A 20982-nucleotide genomic window follows, 5' to 3' on the forward strand; every position below is an offset into this window, starting at 1 on the left:
GGAAAATAAAAAAATAGGGGAAAAAGTAAAAAGGTGTTAAATATAATGAGGTCTTTGAGGGGTAATGATTGGGGGGCTGATAGGTTAACGTTGAAAACAATACATGTATATATTTATAACTTTAATTCCATCTGTTATTGATTACGGATGCATTATTTACCAATCTGCTTCAAAAACATGACTTGGGAAAATAGACCGGATCCAGTCACAGGCTTTAAGGTTATGTTGTGGAGCTACTACATCAACCCTAGTGCCAGTATTACAAGTAAAAATGAACGAAAAACCTTTGGACAAGAGGAGAGATCAACTCTCAGCAGTTTATCGGGCAACTTTAAAAGGATCCAAGCAAGGATATCCGACTTGTCCAGTGCTACCAATCTGCCAAGAAAAAGAGAAAACAAAAAAGAATAGTTTTGGGTGGATTATAGGAGACATATGTAATAAAGTTAAAATTGACAATATTAAAGTTAGTCCTACAGTACCAATGCCTGCAATACCACCGTGGATGTTTGATAACCCAAAAGAAAACATGCAATTACTAAAGAATAGAAATTTAAATAGTTACCGGATAGAAAAATGGATTGAGATATGATATATACGGATGCATCAAAAACTATATAAAAAAAATAAAGGTAAGAGCTGTAGCAGTTATCCCACAAGGAAACATAGTATTAAATAAAATAATCAGTGATAAACTATCTGTTTTTACGGGGGAATTGGTAGCAATTTATATGGCAGTTAACTGGATAGAGGAAAACAAAGCAAGGAAAGTAGTTGTGTGCTCGCAGTCCAACAGTGCATTGATGAGCATAAAAAACATAGCATCAGAAACAAGACAAGATTTAGTTTATGAAATAGTTCAGGCAATCTATAGAATAAATAAAGCGGGAGGTGTGGTAACATTTCTTTGGGTTCCTTGGAAGATATTGTAGGATGGAATTCACAACCCATAGGATATAAAGCATTATACACGTATTTAAAAAACATTGGGTTAAATAAAAGAATATAGAGTAGGGATCCATCTTGATCCACACTCCATTTCAACCAGAAGGTTGCTTGGCGGAAACAACCGCCCACCTCCGGAATCAGTCCCCGCCCATTCCCCTTAGGCGCGAAATTCATTTGAGCGAAAGACATTGGAATGAGAGGAGCTCTTTAAAGCTCCTGAGAATCTTAAAAAGCTTACAGAAAACGAGAAAAACTTACAGCGGGTGCCTGTCGGACATTCACCGTCGTTTTCGATGATTTCCCCTCGGAGCAAGGATTCGATGTCTGGAGTCTTTGGCGCAATCAAGCCTTCTCCTCTGCCTGGAACGGCCGTTGACGGACCCGCCAGCTTTAAGGGAGACCAGTGAGCAAGAGATGTAAACGGAAAATCTGTAAGTAAATATATGTATATATGTATCGTATACCGCATGTTTTTTTTCTTGTAAAATGAGAATCATTTGACTCACCAGACTGCGATTGTGTTAAAACGATCGCGTTAGGATCTTACGGCAAATCCTCTATGAAACTAAATAATGAATACACATAATATTAAATAATTTGAAGGTTTAAACACACCTCGAAAATCATCTTCCAACTTTGTAAGACCGTTTAAGCAAAGTTCATCGTCTTTCACTTCGTCGTCATCGGCTGTTAAAAAAAAAAAGGTATTACATCGTCGTACAAGTGTAATGCTTTTAACGTTTAAATGCTTAAATGGAGTTAAACCAATGTCTAATAACATGGTAAAGCAGAGGTAATGGTGTGTGTGTGTGTGTGTGTGTGTGTGTGTGCGTGTGTGTGTGTGTGTATGTGTGTGTGTGTGTGTGTGTGTGTGTGTGTGCGTGCGTGTGTGTGTGTGTGCGTGCGTGTCCTGTTGATTCAAACGGTCATAAACATTTAAACTGTCAGATGGGAAGTCAGTAAAAACTGAACCCTCCTTTTGTCCCCCAAACTGACCTGTTGATTCAAACGACCGTAAAGACCAGTTGCTACGTGACACTGTGTTCTGCGATAGTTTTTTCCATCTGTTTAAATATGTTTTCGTGAGGTACGGAAGTTGTTTCAGTGCGTACGAATGTGTGTGTGTGTGTGTGTGTGTGTGTGTGTGTGTGTGTGTGTGTGTGTGTGTGTGTGTGTGTGTGTGTGTGTGTGTGCGTGTGTGCGTGCGTGCGTGTGTGTGTGTGTGTGTGTGTGTGTGTGTGTGTGAAGTGTGTGTGTGTGTGCGTGTGTGTGCGTGTGTGCGTGTCCACCAAAAACTTCCCAATCCACGGTAGATAACGATGAAAATATCGAGAAAGGGCTTCCGTCTCTTCTTTCTTTTAGCTGAAAACTGAATACGATTTAGAAACACTCGACTTTTTTGCGGAGCGTCAATGTAAGTTTTATTATTTTTATAAATCGAAACAGGCGTTTCACTAATCATGACCGAATCGAACAAAGTCTTTACGCTAACGTATAAAGCTCCACCTCCTCTGCGTGTGTGTGTGTGTGTGTGTGTGTGTGTGTGTGTGTGTGTGTGTGTGTGTGTGAAGTGCGTGCGTGTCCACATCTCCACACGTAACATTCCCAGCCATCAATACATCGAAATCTGGAAGTTGTTTCAAACGATCGTAAACATTTAAACTATCAAATATATGGTCACATGCTGCTCAGATGACATTGCTTTCTTAAAAAAACTGAACCCTCCTCTGTTCCCTGTCAGGTCTTAACTCCACCCTCTTCCTGGTTTAACCACTCCCACCGCAGGTCTTAACTCTGCCCTCTTTCTGTTTAAAACTCCACCCTCTTCCTGGTTTAACCACTCCCACCGCAGGTCTTAACTCCACCCTCTTCCGGGTAAGCCACACCCACTTGACCTTGACATTTGAACCTGACATTTGAACCTGACCTTTGACTTTGACCTTTAACCTTGACCCCTCATAAATCATTAACCTTTGAACTTGACCCCTCATAAATCATTGACCTTTGACCTTGAGGGTCATAAATCATTGTTTTATGGGGGTCATAAATCACTTTTGACTAAAGGTAGGGACTTAACTTCTCTCTTGGATAGGTTTGGTGATAATGTTCTCCTTTAAAAATAGTAGCAACCATCACACCTGTAGCTGCTCCCAAACTTATTCTCTTGGTCAGATTAACGTAACGCTTCAACTGATGTTTGTCGGACTTCCTTTATTGCGTTTATTCGCATGATCAACACCGTCAAACACCGTAAAAAAAACTGAAATAAAGTAACACAAAATCACATGAGGTAGTGAAAACATTCTTGTTAACTATCTGAATAATGATAATAACAAAAATTCTACCTTTCTGACAACATGCACTTTGCTGTGAGAATCCCTCCTTTTGATTCCTTTTGTCGCTGGCACTGTAAACGGCATTGACAATGGATGCGATTCTCTCCGCCTCTAATTTAGTAGTTAATTGGACTTGTTCACGTGTCCTAGTGCGCTGCAGCTGGCAACCTAAGGTGATACGTTCGGAGTTGAAAAATTGTGTCCGACTTCTAAGCCGACGTCAGTGTCGCCACCATATCACGTGACCCATAACATCGCGGGAGCAAGTTTTCAGGAGGCGTTCCTTGTCTATGGTTCCTTTGTAGTGTGAGACAGCGTGGTCTGCGACTGCAACCGGCTCGCCAACGCCCCTTCACAGCGGAATGGTTCCTATTGGTTATAAGTTCAGTGACGTGTGTTCCGGTCTGCACTCCGCTCTTTATATGATGTGAGGTCTTGTTAATAGGCCTACACCAATACAAATATAGAATGATAGTACAAATATAATGAGAAAACAATGTCAACTTCCCAAAGTTGGGTTATGGATATTTATTTATGCCCCCCCCAACCCGGGCGCCGTCATCCAACAGAGCCAAACAAACGGGGATAAAAGCGCACAGATTTATCCACATACAGTACTCTGATTAAGGAACCAAATAACGATATTGTTTGAACATTCTAGATGTCTTGCACACCTATACCCTGATCACAAATTCAGTTTACTCACCTCTTATTTTAACCACCTCCTGTCACTTTAAGTCATGTTTCTTTTTCAAATGTAATCTCATTAATACCTTTGCGTTGGGCGTGGTAATACGAGAGAGAGAAGGTGCGAATCTGGTAACGAATGGAGGAAGAATTAAATACCAAGAAAAACAGCACGGGGTGCATCGTCCGGCAGTGGTTTGGCTTCAAACGGGAATATGTTGAACAATTATGCGGCAACAGCGCTGCTACAAAAAGTAGCAGCACTGCTAATGTAGCATCATTTGAAAAGTCACCCGCTAGAGAATGAAGAGTGCTTGAAACTCTGCATGTCAACATCTCTGTTAGGTGCCACACCCATAAAATGCAGAAGCAACTATATCCAGATCAACACCGTATGAAAAAAAAAATTACAGAAGGAGATAACGTCCGCAAGAATCTATTATGCAGCTCATTTTTATTTGACAGTTTTTGAAATATCTTGTGTGACATCATGCACAAAAGTGCACTTTATTTATTTTTAACTATAGTAGTGGCTTTCTGTACAAAAAGTGCACTTTAATTTAGTGTTGTTTTGATACGTCATCTTAGTGACATCATGTACAAAAGTGCACTAATAGCTTGTTTTAAAAATTTTCCGACAATCTTGCACTTTCTTATTTGGAAATGACATGAATGTTTGTACCACGGTTTAACAACTGTTTAATTAATACAGTTTTGGTCAATTGACTTAGTTGTGATTTCCCTCTCTGCATGAAAGTTTAAAATGAGCATATATTAATGCAGTATGAACAAGACTGTTTTAATGTAGACACATAGAATCCTCATACTGCTGTGATTATATGCATCAAGTGTTCATTCAAGGCTAAGGCAAAATATCGAGATATATATCGTGTATCATGACATGGCCCAAAAATATCGAGATATTAATAAAAAGCCTTATCGACCGGCCCTACATCCATCCATCCATTTTCTACCGCTTGTCATTTTGCCTTTTAAAAAGAAAAACACACTATTAAATAAGAAATATTGTTCAAAAAGCAATGCAATAGAATGTACTACAAACAAACACAGCTTTATAAAGTAATGTAATAATAACATCCTACAGCAGACTGAATAAGACTTACAAATATTTTTTCATCTGTTCTGATTGATCTTGTTAGATGTAACACATAAACTGTTCTGAGTTACTAAAGACGGAAAGCTTGTCAATAAGGTGGGGGGGAGCATCATTGACGTCCACAGCTTTGGTTCCAGCAGCGAGTAATGGTGTAGGAAATGCGGGTATTCCCAGTTATGATATCTTCCGCAACCAGAGTAGTGGGGGATATGAGTGGAAGCTTTCCAGGCAATTTGCTGGTAGGGTTACTACCCCATTGAAGCCGCTGACTTCCCCTCAGACTGGCTGGGCCTCGGCTGGGCAGCAGCAGGGCTGAATGAGATGGACACCGTTGTTTCGGAACACGGCGCAGCTACAAGCAGCTTCAGGTGTGGGCAGAAATCCAAGCCGTAAGTGGAGGAGCAAACCTCGGCAGCGCCAACATAAGACCTCACCGACTACCACGGGAACGCTGTAAGTAAGTTAATTATATTTATAAAGCGCTTTTAACAGACAAAATCACAAAGGGCTGTACAAAATATAGGTGAAGTAAAACAACAATTCAATTTTAAAACAACAGGGGCAACACAATTTAAAGGATACAAAGTGGATTAAAAATGATAGTTAAAATGTGCATTAACTACACTGCAAAAACTGAAATCTAAGTATGATTAAATATCTCAACTAAGGGTGATATTTGCTTATTTTCTGTCTGACAAGATAATTCTTCTCACTAAGCAGATGTTATGTTAGAGTGTTTTACTTGTTTTAAATGTTTTGGTCCTAAATTATCTCAGTAATATATTAAAGCTTGTTGCTGAGATTTGATGACCTATATTGAGTAAAACATGCTTGAAACTAGAATATCAACTGATGCAAAGCTGTGTCATCAACACTCACAAGTATAAAACTACTTTTTTTCTTTAAAGTAATCATTTCTTACTCAATGGAAAGCGCTCTATAGCCCGCAGACTAAAGAGCGTTTTCCATTCGGGCTCCAGTACTCTGGAATGTCCTCCCGGTAACAGTTCGAGATGCCACCTGAGTAGAAGCATTTACGTCTCATCTTAAAACTCATTTGTATACTCTAGCCTTTAAATAGACCCCCTTTTTAGACCAGTTGATCTGTCGTTTCTTTTTTTTTTTCTCCTATGTCCCCCCCTCCCTTGTGGAGTGGGTCCGGTCTGATGGCCATGGATGAAGTACTGGCTGTCCAGAGTCGAGACCCAGGATGGACCGCTCGCCTGTGTATCGGTTGGGGACATCTCTGTGCTGCTGATCCGCCTGCAGGATGGTTTCCTGCTGGCTCCGCTTTGGACGGGACTTTCGCTACTATATTGGATCCACTTTGGTCTGGATTCTCACGGTTATGTTAGATCCACTATGGATTGGACTTTCACAATATCATGTTAGATCCGCTCGACATCCATTGCTTTTGGTTCCCTGGGGAGGGTTGCCCACATATGTGGTCCTCTCCAAGGTTTCTCATAGTCATCATTGTCACCGGCGTCCCACTGGAGTGAGTTTCCCCTTGCCCTTATATGGGCTCTACCGAGGATGTCGTTGTGGTTTGTGCAGCCCTTTGAGACACTTGTGATTTAGGGCTATATAAATAAACATTGATTAGTTGATTGATACTTCCAGCATTAAAAAAAAAATCATGATGCTTAGCCCATATCATTATGCCAAGATAATGGCACTAGCATTTACTTAATTTAAGAATATTTTTCAACATATTGAGCAAAAAGGTCTCTTTTTTTTTCTAGCAAGAAAAGTGCACTTGTTATTAGTGAGAATACACTTATTTTAAGGTATTTTTTGGGTGCAGTGAAATTAGCTAATTTTACTTGTTTCGGAAAGTCTTGACAGGACACATTTTCTTGTTCTATAGCCAGATCATTTTGCTTAGTTCAAATAAAATACCCCTCATTTTGTATTTTTTTTTTCTTGTTTTTGAACACTGACTTTTTGCAGTGTAAAAGCTTTACGAAACAGAGAAGTTTTCGAATGTTGCTTAAAAGTTCCAACACAGTCAAGATCATGGACAGACTGGTACAGATTGTTCCAGAGTCTGGGAGCTATAGCCTGGAATGCCAAGTCTCCATGGGTTTTAAAACGAGTTTTTGGGATCTTAAGAAGACCCTGCCCTGAAAAGTAGGGCCATAGCAAGTCAGTCATGTACTGAGGCGCCTCAGGACTAAAATTCCTAACTGAAAGTGGAATTTAACTGGAAGCAAATGAAGACCGGATAAAATGGGGGTGATACGGGCTGTTCTGGGTGCACCGGTCAAAAGCCGTATTTTGTACAGTCTGAAGTTTCTTTGGCGTTGACTTGTTGAAAAGAGTGAAAAGAGAATTGCAATAGTCAATGCGAAACGAAATGAACACTTAAATGATCATTTCGAGATCCAATCTTGACAAAAATATTTGGCCTCCACTGGTTGGAAAACAAAGTTGATCTCCAGTGATAAATTATTGCCAGCGAGTAAGACTGGACACGATCACAATTTTATACAAGATTTATAAGTAGGGCATCCCTGCTCCATCTCTCCCTCAAGACCCCTGATTAATGGCCTACTGAAACCCACTACTACCGACCACGCAGTCTGATAGTTTATATATCAATGATGAAATATTAACATTGCAACCCATGCCAATACGGCCTTTTTAGTTTACTAAATTGCAATTTTAAATTTCCCGGGAGTTTCTTCTTGAAAACGTCGCGGAATGATGACGTGTAGGCGTGACGTCACGGACTGTTAGGAAATATTAGCGCTGCGCACACACACAGCTAAAAGTCGACTGCTTTAACCGCATAATTACACAGTATTTTGGACATCCGTGTTTGTGAATCTTTTGCAATTTGTTCAATTAATAATGGAGAAGTCAAAGTAGAAATATGGAGTTGGGAAGCTTTAGCCTTTAGCCACACAAACACACAGTGATTCCTTGTTTACATTTCCCGGAGGTGAAGCTTTCCTATGGATCAGAGCGGTCAAGCGAACATGGATCCCGACCAAATGTCAACCAGCAGTTTTTGGTGAGAAAATTGTGGTAAAAAGTCGCCACTTACCGGAGATCAGCTGAGCTTGTGCCGTCCATACAGCTGCCGTCGACTTCCATCAGACACTGGCTTCAAGACACCCGTGGACACACCCTTCCGACTATCAGGTACTAATAAACTCACTAAAACACTAGCACCACAATGGAAAGATAAGGGATTTCCCAGATTGATCCTAGTAAATGTGTCTAAAAACATCTGAATCCGTCCCAATGCAATCACATTTTTTTTTTTTACTTGATTTTATTTTATTTTTTTCTAGTCCGTTGCTATCAATATCCTCATCCACAAATCTTTCATCCTCGCTCAAATTGATGGGGAAATTGTCGTTTTCTCGGTCCGAATAGCTCTTGCTGCTGTAGGCTCCCATTAAAAACAATGTGAGGATGTGAGGAGACCTCAACGGGTGACGTCATCGTCTGCGACTTCCGGTAAAGGGAAGGCTTTTCTCCTACCGACCGAAAGTTGCAAACGTTATCGTCGATGTTCTCTACTAAATCCTTTCAGCAAAAATATGGCAGTATCGCGAAATGATCAAGTATGACACATTCTGTTCTACATGGTAGTGTGTTGGGGGGGCAGTACATCTAAGAAGGACAGCTCCAGACTTGAGAAACTGATCAGGCGGGCCGGTTCTACAATCGGAATGAAACTGGACACACTGGTGACGGTGGCAGAGAAGAGGACTGTTGACAAACTAGTGAGCATCCTGGATGATGCCAGTCACCCTCTGCATAGCGTTATCAGTAGCCAGAGGAGCCTGTTCAGTGCTAGACTGCTTCATCCCAAGTGCAGGACTAATAGACTCAAAGACTCCTTTGTCCCACACGCCATTAGGCTGTACAACTCCTCTCTGGGGCGGGGGGTACAAGGATGACAGGGGATGCAAAACAATAACAGTGCAGCTGCCTACTTTGTCTTGTTATATTCTTATTTTACTGTTATATTTTTATTCCCATTGTTGCTTTTTAGTTTTTATTCTTATTGTAATATTTCTTTATTTTGTTTCCATTTAAGCCCCCATTATTTACTTTTTACTTTTATTTAAATTGATCTCAACTCTGTACACTGCTGCTGGAATTTTAATTTTCCTGAAGGCACTCTCCTGAAGGAATCAATAAAGTACTATCTATCTATCATAAAATGGACCTGCTATCCCCGTTTAAATAAGAACATCTCATTTAAGCAGGCCTTTAAATCTACATTATTTGTTGTTGGAAAGGTTGTTCTGAAATTGGATAAATAGAGTACTTTTTGGGCAATAATGGCTGTGTGGTAAGTCAATTTTATGTCTAAAAAAGTAATACCTGACTTTCAAACCTCCACCTGGTGTTCTTGCATATGGTTGCCAGGTCCAAAATTAGCGTCTGTTGATCGGAGCATAAAACTGACTGACTCTGAGTATATTTCCCTTTAAAACTGAGCTCACTGACACAGTACAAAGATACAGTAAACCAATGAAAGGGTGCAAAAAGAGTTCAAGGTGCACTGAGGTGATGCTGAAGCGTGAAAGAAGAGACGCCGCATAGGAGGTTTTAGAATTATTCTAAACCTTGGAGGGATTTGTCGAGAATTTAGAAGAGATTTTTGGAAATGAGAGCACTGCCCAGATGTGGTGCATGAAGCAGCATCTGCCGCTTTAATTACAAAAACGCCAACTTCCCTCCCCCAACTGTACACCACCACCTGTTTCCTTTTCGATGGCTTCCCTCTACATGTGAGCAATTCATTATATCAGCATTGGACATTATAGCAGATGCAATCAGCGCCCTCACTCCTCCCTTAGGTACACACCACAAACAATCCCCCCGCGAGTATCTTGATGTCTTATCTATTAGGGTGTGAGAGCTAGAAACAGAGCAAATCTGTCACCCAAGTTGTCTTGTCCGTGTAGTTTGTTTCTTCTTCCCGGCTGAATTTATTCGCGAGTCAGACGCTTGGCTGATGGAGAGATTGGCGCTCCCGAGAGGCAGCGGGGAGCCCGCTCACTTTGCGGCGTGATGAGCACGGCGTCATGTTGCCGTGGTTATCAGGATCTCGAGATTACGATTGTTCAGATGGGTTTGTTGTCATGTTGCTTTCAGACGTTGGACCAGACTGCTGAGAAGTTGGAAATAGGCCACTTGGAGCTTACGAGTAGCACCCTTAAAGTGCCCCAAATGAAAGTAAACAAAAACATGACTGACGACCTCAATAAGCTAGGATTTGTTTACAGCTTAATGTCAAAAGTTTAGTCTACAAAAAGAGGACATGCTTCAATAAACAATAAAACATTATAATTGCTTTTATTTTCTTTTGAGGCCAATATTTCAAAATAAATCCCCCTAAAATCTCTTTCACTGGTCGTGGTGATCCAGAAAATGTCCAAGAGCATTTTTATTAATTTATTTAAATACTTGCCTCAACACATTGAAAACTGGCATGGAGGATCAATATTATGGATGCTACATGTAATAATTGACATGTAAGTTGACCAACAAAGAGAAAGTGAAATCAACTAATAACTTGGGGTACTTGGAATAGTTGACATGTAGAACAGCCAATTATTGCTAACAATGGTGCCAGAAGGAGGATCTTAACATTTAGTGAGGGTTGACTTTTTATTACTTTAAAACCCCACACTGAGATCATTTTTGATCCCAAAAAATGACATATCCAAAAAGAAAGACCAGATTAAAAAATGTTTTAATTTTTTATTTTTATTTTCTTTTCAGCCAATGACATAAAATAGGTGGCAGAGGGGTTAGTGCGTCTGCCTCACAATACGAAGGTCCTGCAGTCCTGGGTTCAATCCCAGGCTCGGGATCTTTCTGTGTGGAGTTAGCATGTTCTCCCCGTGAATGCGTGGGTTCCCTCCGGGTACTCCGGCTTCCTCCCACTTCCAAAGACATGCACCTGGGGATAGGTTGATTGGCAACACCAAATTGGCCCTAGTGTGTGAATGTGAGTGTGAATGTTGTCTGTCTATCTGTGTTGGCCCTGCGATGAGGTAGCGACTAGTCCAGGGTGTACCGCGCCTTCCGCCCGATTGTAGCTGAGATAGGCGCCAGCGCCCCCCGCGACCCCAAAAGGGAACAAGCGGTAGAAAATGGATGGATGGATGGACATAAAATAATAATAATTAAAAAAAGTACAAAGTTGACAACAGATAATAATATAAATGAATATAGTGCCAAAGGTAATGTATAGTATGTACTGCATAATTGTCCAGTTTTGCCTGAAAGGGAGTGGGAAGAAGTTAATTTATTTAAATCCCAGCCCCAGTTCTTCATTCAGTGATTATTCCCATAAATTTCACTGTTACTTTGTTTAAAGATTATAATACAAATGTTATATCATAGTGGCTTTACTACAGGTGACAACAATTATTACACTATAACAATAATTTGTATCAACAATATAGGAAGAATGAACAATACCAACAATGGTAATAGACAAAATACCAACAATGGTAATAGTCAACATAGCAACAATGGTAAGGAAACATTGAGCTCATGATAACACTTTGAGACAGAGTACAACAGCAGGTCAAATTAAAGACCCTCATCTCAATATTTCAACAAGACCCGAAGTGTGTATAACACAGCGGTTCTTAACCTGGGTTCGATCAAACCCTAGGGGTTCGGTGAGTTGGCCTCAGGGGTTCGGCGGAGCCTCCGCCGCAGAGGTCAGGACACACCCGACTCATCGTGTAAATAAAAACTCCCTATCGGTGTATTATGTATACGGCAACCGCAGAAGTCACACTAATTTGCAGGTGTGTAATTTGTTGGGAGTTCATGCTCTGTGTTGGTTTTGTTCTTTCAACCAGGTGATGTTCATGCATGGCTCATTTTGTGCACTAGTATAAAAACATATAACTTTGTCTTGAATTTGAAAAAAAAATGCATTTTATGTTTCACTAAAGAAGGGTTCGGTGAATGTGCAAATGAAACTGGTGGTGTTCGGTACCTCCAACAAGGTTAAGAACCACTGGTATAACAGTTTAAATCGATTAATCTCCCTCCATATAATTTATAGAGAGAGAACATACAGTAGAGTAATAGTGACATAACAAAAATTAAACACCACCCTTCTGTGATGCTGGTTGCCCTCCATGTGTGTTTAATTTGAAAACAATGTGCTTTCCCAAAACATACTTGACTGTAATACAAGTATAACGTTTAGAACATGCATTTAAAATTAACTACGGTTTAATAAAACCAACACAAAGTGAAAATAATCACCTTTTGAAGATGGCTGACATACATGTAATGGAAGGTGTATAATAATGTTTTCATTTATACTCAACATTGCTGGTCGTGAAATAAACTTGCTCACACTGACTCCCTTATTTTCATGTGGTTCTATGGTAATAATTATACTAGCCCTCTGGCGAGCTAGCATCTAGCTACATAGAATGCTACATATCCATCCATCCATCCATTTTTATAGCGCTTGTCCCTTTTTGGGGTCGCGGGGGGTGCCTTGAACCTATCTCAGCTGCATACGGACGGAAGGCGGTGTACACCCTGGACATGTCGCTGCCTCATAACAGGGCCAACACAGATGGACTAACAACGTTCACACTCACATTCACACACTAGGGTCAATTTAGTGTTGCCAATCAACCTAACCCCAGGTGCATGTCTTTGGAAGTGGGAGGAAGCCGGAGCACCCGGAGGGAATCCACACAGTCACGGGGAGAACATGCAAACTCCACACAGAAAGATCCCGAGCCTGGGATTGAACTCAGGACTACTCAGGACCTTCGTAGATGACAGCTAAATGAATAGATGGAAGATGAAATATGATTATAATGGTAACATTTTAGATAATTTTGTATGTTTAACTCTAAAAATATTTGATTTTTCATACTTGCCGTACTTTCCATACTCTGGCAAGTAAGCTAACTGTCATGGCTGTGGTTCATTCTCCTTTGAAAGCTGTCTGAGTGTATAATAAAGATGTGTGTTAATGACCCATTAACAATTGATCATTATTCCCATTGTTATGCAAATTAAGCAGAACATTACGGTGCCTATACACACTGGTGTTCTTTGTGTAACGTTCAGTTCATTTCCATTGACTAAATGAGTCTGATTTCTGACATAATTTGATTTCTTCTATTCTTCCACTCATGGATAACTTCAACTTTTAACTGCTATTTCGTGTTGTTGGTAATGTTTTAATGTGTTCAAATGACATTTGTGGTTGTCATGATCATCAGTGGACATACAAATGAGTGCTATTTTGGTGAACTGTTGGACCATCCATCTATCCATCCATCCATTTTCTACCATTTGTTCCTATCGGGGTCGCAGGGGGAGCTGGAGCCTATCTCAGCTGCATTATTTACTGTAAATATAAACCATGCAGCACATTATTTTTAATTGCTGGTTTATGTGTCAATGATGCTGTCTAAATTTTTGTATTTGGACATTTCTTACATCACTAAATAAGGTATGAATAATAATGTTGTTGTGAAGGACTTAAATGAATGCTGTGTCTATGTAATGGGATCTACCGCTTTGTATTGTTGTTGTCTACTGACAATATACATCTAATATTTTTACTCAGTATTAATTTTACTGTTTATGCCAAAAAAAAGTTTGAGTGTCAAATGACGTCTGTTTACAGGTTTTTCTACACAGGCTAGGATGTGCTGGCATCATATCACACATTTAACTTGTCTTCTTTGAGAATACTTTTTATTTTTACCATATACTTTGCAAATTCTGACTTATTTCAGCTTCTATTTCTTCACGTTCTACGCTTGTTGGCGTAAAGCTGTTCTTGTTTGGCTGTTAATATTGGTTTCCGATCACACAATCAAGGTGTGTTAATCCGATAAATAAAACGCCAAACATGATCAGATTGAGGTGTTTACCATGTGTGGAAGAAATCCTATCTCGAGACAACTTTTTCAGACTAATTTAGTGCATTGAAACATACTGACTATTGTATGTGATTTTTAGTGTTAGCATATTTGCTAACTTGTTGAAGTTGCAGTTAACAACATGTTAGGATAGCACACATTCCTAATTCTTTATTTGTTGAGTTCAGAAATGACATGGATATCAAACTCTCAGACCAATATCAAACATTCAGACAAACATCAAAATAACCGACAGAAAGGAGTGCAAAGATCTGACAGGAGACAAAAAAGCCAAGATATGTTCGACAGTGTCCCGGGGATTCTCTTTGATCGTAGTGCCTGTGTGGATGAAGTGAACAAGCATGTCCCCTAGAACATCTTACATTCCTAACTCTCCACAACAGTGAGTCAAATGTCTGTGAGAGAATGAGGGGCAAATAGGATTTGTGGTTAAAAACCATCAGATCAACTCTGTTTCAGCAGATTTTCTTTATAAGGCCAAGCAGTAGAGACATGGGCTTATCTGAAAAGTGGCGAACAATTGATGGTGGGATAGAATGGAAAAACAGGGAGGATGCACAAGCAGTAAAAGCCTCTTATAATTAAATATCTCTTCCAGGGAGGGAGAGAGCGACATCCCCACCACCAACCGGCACTTACCACTGTCCAAACACATAAGCTGTTAACTGTCTTGCCTTCAAATACTGCTGGGTTTCAGGTGATCAATCAAATAACTTAGTGGCAATTTAGACTGGTTAGATGTTGTCGATCAATGGTATGGATCTTAACAGTCAGCGCTCCATCTAAGACATATTGAACCAGACCGTTAGAAACGAAGACAACACGAAGCAGACTTGTGCTACTGATACAATTCAACAAACATGCTCGAAACAAAATAATTGCAAGGTGCTTGAGGAATCACTTCTATGTTACACAAACATATAAGCGCAGTTGATAGGGAGCTACCCTTTTTTCCAGCTTGACTAGCTGATCCAAACAGTTACATGGAATAAATAAGATTACCTATTTGGACAAGCAAGTAAATATTCCCTTATTGGAGAAGGGAGAGGGTTTTTTGCCACAGGACCAAAGCAGGAGAGGTTTATGGGCGGCCATGGGTGCTGAACACAATTACTCTCTCAGACAAATCTTTGTATCGCCGATGGAAACTCAATTTAGTTGCGTTCTTATTATTCGAGGCTGCACGAATAATAAGGCTTCAAAGAAAAAGAGGATTACTCCTGTTGGCATGAATTGTGACTGAACCCAATAATACTCAGATATGTTTATCGATACCGGATTTGTAAAATAACTTCATTAGCAGACCAGACTATTTTCTTCCATTCTGACTAAAAAAGAACCCTCTGAATGTTGACATGGAAAAAAGAGAACATATCTACTTTATTGTGCAACCAAGCTTGGGTAGGTTCTCAAACATTGTAATGGGATCTTGAGTGGGTGGATATAGTCTGATTGGATACCTGTTACCTGAGATTTTAGTTTTGCATGCAGCCAGGAGCGTGTTGTCCTTTGGAAACCTCGTGACCAATTAAATTCTGACAGGACGTTAAGTAATTTCCAATGATGTTGATGCATCTCCAAATGATTTAGTGTTCTTTTACACAACATTGCTTTTAAAGGGGAACTTCAAACAATCTTAATGTAATACAAGAACATGTTTTTTTGTTTTTTTTTGCATATTCATTTGTATTAATCGGCTTGTTCTAGGTGGCTAGCAATGTTGCCTCTAAATCACTCAAAAAAATTAATCCAAAAACCGACAAAAATCCTTTCTTTATGTTCTGGAACCTGTATAATATCCAAGACATAGCAACATTGTTTTTGTAAGAGCAAACTCTGAGCTATTGTCTTTTTGGCGTAGCAACACATTGCCTTGCCACGGTATTAGTGCTAAGCTAGCTTCTGCATCAACGGCTGAATGGCTTTTAAGTTTGTAATACACAACACTTTGAAATGACACCAATCTGTACTGACTGAAAAACATGAACAATCATAGTACAGTATCTGTAAAGTAGTAACCCACATTTCATGTTTTGTTTGTAGTAGTAATAACAAGACGTGCTGCATGTACAAACCCCGTTTCCATATGAGTTGGGAAATTGTGTTAGATGTAAATACAAACGGAATACAAAGTTTTGCAAATCCTAATCAACCGGTATTCAATTGAATGCACTACAAAGACAAGATATTTGATGTTCAAACTCATTAACTTAATTTTTTTTTTACAAATAATAATTGACTTTGAATGTCATGGCTGCAACACGTGCCAAAGTAGTTGGGAAAGGGCATGTTTACCACTGAGTTACATCACATTTTCTTTTAACGACACTCAATAAACGTTTGGGAACTGAGGAAACTAATTGTTGAAGCTTTGAAAGTGGAATTCTTTCCCATTCTTGTTTTATGTAGAGCTTCATTCGTTTAACAGTCCGGGGTCTCCGCTGTTGTATTTTACGCTTCATAATGCACCACACATTTACGATGGGAGACAGTTCTGGACTGCAGGCGGGCCAGGAAAGTACCTGCACTCTTTTTTTACAAAGCCACGCTGTTGTAACACGTGCTGAATGTGGCTTGGCATTGTCTTGCTGAAATAAGCAGGGGCGTCCATGAAAAAGACGGCGCTTAGATGGCAGCATATGTTGTTCCAAAACCTGTATGTACCTTTCAGCATTAATGGTGCCTTCACAGATATGTAAGTTCCCCATGCCTTGGGCACTAATATAACCCCATACCATCGCAGATGCTGGCCTTTGAACTTTGCGTCGATAACAGTCGAGATGGTTCGCTTCCTCTTTAGTCCGGATGACACAATGTCAAATATTTCCAAGAACAATTTGAAATGTGGACTCGTCAGACCACAGAACACTTTTCCACTTTGCATCAGTCCATCTTAGATGATCTCTGGCCCAGAGAAGCCGGCGGCGTTTCTGGATGTTGTTGATGAATGGCTTTAACTTTGCATAGTAGAGCTTTAACTTGTACTTACAGATGTAGTGACGAACTGTATTTAGTGACAGTGGTTTTCTGAAGTGTTCCTGAGCCCATGTGGTGATATCCTTTCGAGATTGATGTCGATTTTTCATACGGTGCCGTCCGAGGGATCAAAGGTCATGGTAATTCAATGTCGGTTTCTTGCCATGCCGCTTACGTGGAGTGATTTCTCCAGATTTGCTGAACCTTTTAATGATATCATGGACCGTAGATGTTGAAATCCCTAAATGTTTTGCAATTGCACTTTGAGAAACATTGTTCTTAAATTGTTTGACTATTTGCTCACGCAGTTGTGGACAAAGGGTTGTACCTCGCCCCACCCTTTCTGGTGAAAGACTGAACAGTTTTGGGGAAGCTGTTTTTATACCCAATCATGGCACCCACCTGTTCCCAATTAGCTTGCACACCTGTAGGATTTTCCAAGTAAGTATTTGATGAGCATTCCTCAACTTTATCAGTATCTATTGCCACCTTTCCCAACTTCTTTGTCACGTGTTGCTGGCATCAAACTCTAAAGTTAATGATTATTTGCACACAAGAAATCTTTATCAGTTTGAACATCAAATATGTTGTCTTTGTAGCATATTCAACCAAATATGGGTTGAAAATGATTTGCAAATCATTGTATTTCTCTTATATTTACATCTAACACAATTTCCCAACTCATATGGAAACAGGGTTTGTATAATGATCAATATTGCAGTGACTCTCTCAATGAACAGTTGTCTTTTTAGTCAAGCTAGCTGGGAACGTTTCAAATTGATTTTGGGTAGGTGGAAAAAGTTTCATTTGTCATGCTCTCTTCACCACAACACCGACACTGACTCTCGGCTTTAATCTGCTCCAAAGTTTCACCCTCTCTTCGTGGTCGCTAAGCTTATGTAACCATTAGTTAATCTTCTGTATATTTAGCTTAAAAAAGATAAGGTTGTGAATCCTCATTTTTCCAAAAATAGTCATCTTGGTCGTTTATTACGAATTCTGCCATGATTAGAACACACGCGATTGTTGAAGGAAGTAGTTAGTGCGATGCTATGGGCACTCAAATGCACCCAGGAACACTTACGATGACCAAAATATGGTAAAACCATCCATCCATCCATTTTGTCCCTTTCGGGGGTCCTGGACAAGTCGCCACCTTACCGCAGGGCCAGCACAGATATACAGACATACACCGTAAATACAAACAGACAGATACTGAAACATAAGGGATGCATGCCGATCGCACAACAAACAAAGGCGAGACTTAGCGCAGGAATCCAAGGCATGGAAACAAGAACGTCTTGCTTGTAGCAAATAACGAAGCCAGACTGTGATGCACAACGTAAATAAATGGCTCTCTGATTAGTGCCCGTCAGCAGGTGAGCGTACCGAACAATAATCAGAGGCCGGTGAAACCAATCAGCACCCATGGTAACTAAAAAAAAACCTAGTGGTGCACAAAACAGGAACTAAGGGAGTTCAAAACTAAACACAACATGACTAGACAAAACATGATCCAGGCCATAAGCGTTTTTTTAATCTTAAGAATCCTAAAAAAAAAAAAAAAAAGAACACGTGGGTCCTTGTCCCTCACAATGATTGTGGCAAAATAAAAAATAAAATAAAAAAATTGCAGTTCCCCTATAACCGAAAACAAACACTAACATTGGACAGATGGATACTTTTTGATCCAGAAGGAAATTCAAATATCCAGTAATTGACAGCTTTTTCAGGAGTAAGTTAGAGAAAGAAATATGGTTAAACATGATTTTGAATAAACAGTAAACAAATGATACAATCATGTCCTTAACGGTTCTCCCAACTGCCTCAAGGTCAGCTAGGTGCTTGTTAGTTGGGTGTTAACACAAACCTCAACATGCCGCAAAATGCCACATGAGGGAACAAAAGCAGAAACAACAATGGCAAATTGGGAGCGATATGTCAAGCTAAAACTAGCAGTGGTACTATTTCCACATCATTGATGGAGAAAAAAGAACATAAATGTTAAGTGTAGACTATATTCCAGAGCAAAGTGTTTTTCTGCTTTCATTTTGTGTCACTCTGATCTCATTAAACATGTCTGAAGGAGAACGTACTTTCCCTGGTAAATAATTAAATAAGGAGTAATTATTTTACTAATTTAATTACTCTTGGAAAACTAATGTGTATCTTTAACTACAATCATTACTTCTTAAAGGCCTACTGAAATGAGATTTTCTTATTTAAACGGGGATAGTAGATCCATTCTATGTGTCATACTGGATAATTTTTGCTGAAAGGATTTAGTAGAAAACATCGATGATAAAGTTCGCAACTTTTGGTGCTGATAAAAAAGCCTTGCCTTTACTGGAAGTCGAAGACGATGACGTCACAAAGGTGAGGGGTCCTCACGTCCTCACATTGTTTATAATGGGAGCCTCCAGCAGCAAGAGCTATTTGGACCGAGAAAACGACATTTTCCCCATTAATTTGAGCGAGGATGAAAGATTCATGGATGATGATATTGATAGCTAAGGACTAGAATAAAAAAAAAGTAAAAAAAAAAAAAGGCGATTGCATTGGGACGGATTCAGATATTTTTTGACACATTTACTAGGATAATTCTGGGAAATCCCTTATCTTTATATTGTGTTGCTAGTGTTTTAGTGAGATTAAATAATACCTGATAGTTGGAGGGATGTGTCCACAGGTGTCTTGAGGCCAGTCTCTGAGGGGAGTCGACGTCAGCTGCATGGACGGCGCAAGCTCAGCTGATCTCCGGTAAGAGGCAACTTTTTACCACAATTTTCTCACCAAAACCTGCCGGTTGACGAGTGGTCAGGAACCATGTTCGCTTGACCACTCTGATCCATAGTAAAGCTTCACCTCCGGGAATTTTAAACAAGGAATCACCGTGTGGCTAAAGGCTAAAGCTTCCCAACTCCTTCTTTCTACTTTGACTTCTCCATTATTAATTGAAAAAATTGCAAATGATTCAGCAACACAGATGTCCAGAATACTGTTTAATTGCGCGATGAAAAGAGATGACTTTTAGCCGCAAATGGTGCTGGGTTAATATGTCCTAACAGTCCGTGACTTCATGCGCACGCGTCATCATTACGCGACGTTTTCAACAAGAAACTCCGCTGGAAATTTAAAATTGCAATTTAGTGAGCTAAACCGGCCGTATTGGCATGTGTTGCAATGTTAATATTTCATAATTGATATATAAACTATCAGACTGCGTGCTGGGTAGTAGTGGGTTTCAGTAGGCCTTTAAAGTGTTTTTCCAACTCTAGTCAGGACCTAAAATGTGTAGTAAGTAGTAGTAGGTATATAATGGTCATTTAATGTACATTATTATAAGTTGGTTTTCAAAGGCAAGATCTTGGCACTTATACTGGAGAAAGCCAGGTTGTTAAAAATACTGATTTGAGTACACTGAGGAAAACCCCCAATGCAGCAATGCTATGGTTGAGTATCTACTTCTAAAAAAGTAGAGGAAAGAGACCATAGGAAAATGTGGGTCTGATTGATTGACGAGTTGAAACTGTATCCCGGAATTCCACTTGATACACGACAGCTGAACGCCTGCAGTGTACTTTTCCATTCTTGTCACTCAATACATTTCATGCACTTAATTAGTTTGATTTATCAAATAATTGAGTCACTTTTGTTTTCGCACCTCCATGAGGAGTCCCAGTTTACATGCTCCAGCTCTAACGTGAGTGCTGGCCATACGAAGAGGGCCTCTTGTACACTAGGGGGGTAACTGTCTTTAAGAGGAACTGCACTTTTTTGGAATTTTGCATATCATTTACAATCCTTCTGTAAGACAACAATATATATGTTTTTCTTTTTTTATGCATTCCAATTAGTAAATACATGCAATCAAAAGTCTACTTACTATTGAGCCTATGGGAGTCGCTGTATTCAACATATAGGGTGCGCTAAACAACATCCAAACTAACCTGATTCTCGCCAGATCCTTGTAGTTCGCTGAGCTCCACACAAGGATCTG

Source organism: Nerophis ophidion, linkage group LG11, assembly GCF_033978795.1.
Source record: "Nerophis ophidion isolate RoL-2023_Sa linkage group LG11, RoL_Noph_v1.0, whole genome shotgun sequence".
Lineage (NCBI taxonomy): Eukaryota > Metazoa > Chordata > Actinopteri > Syngnathiformes > Syngnathidae > Nerophis > Nerophis ophidion.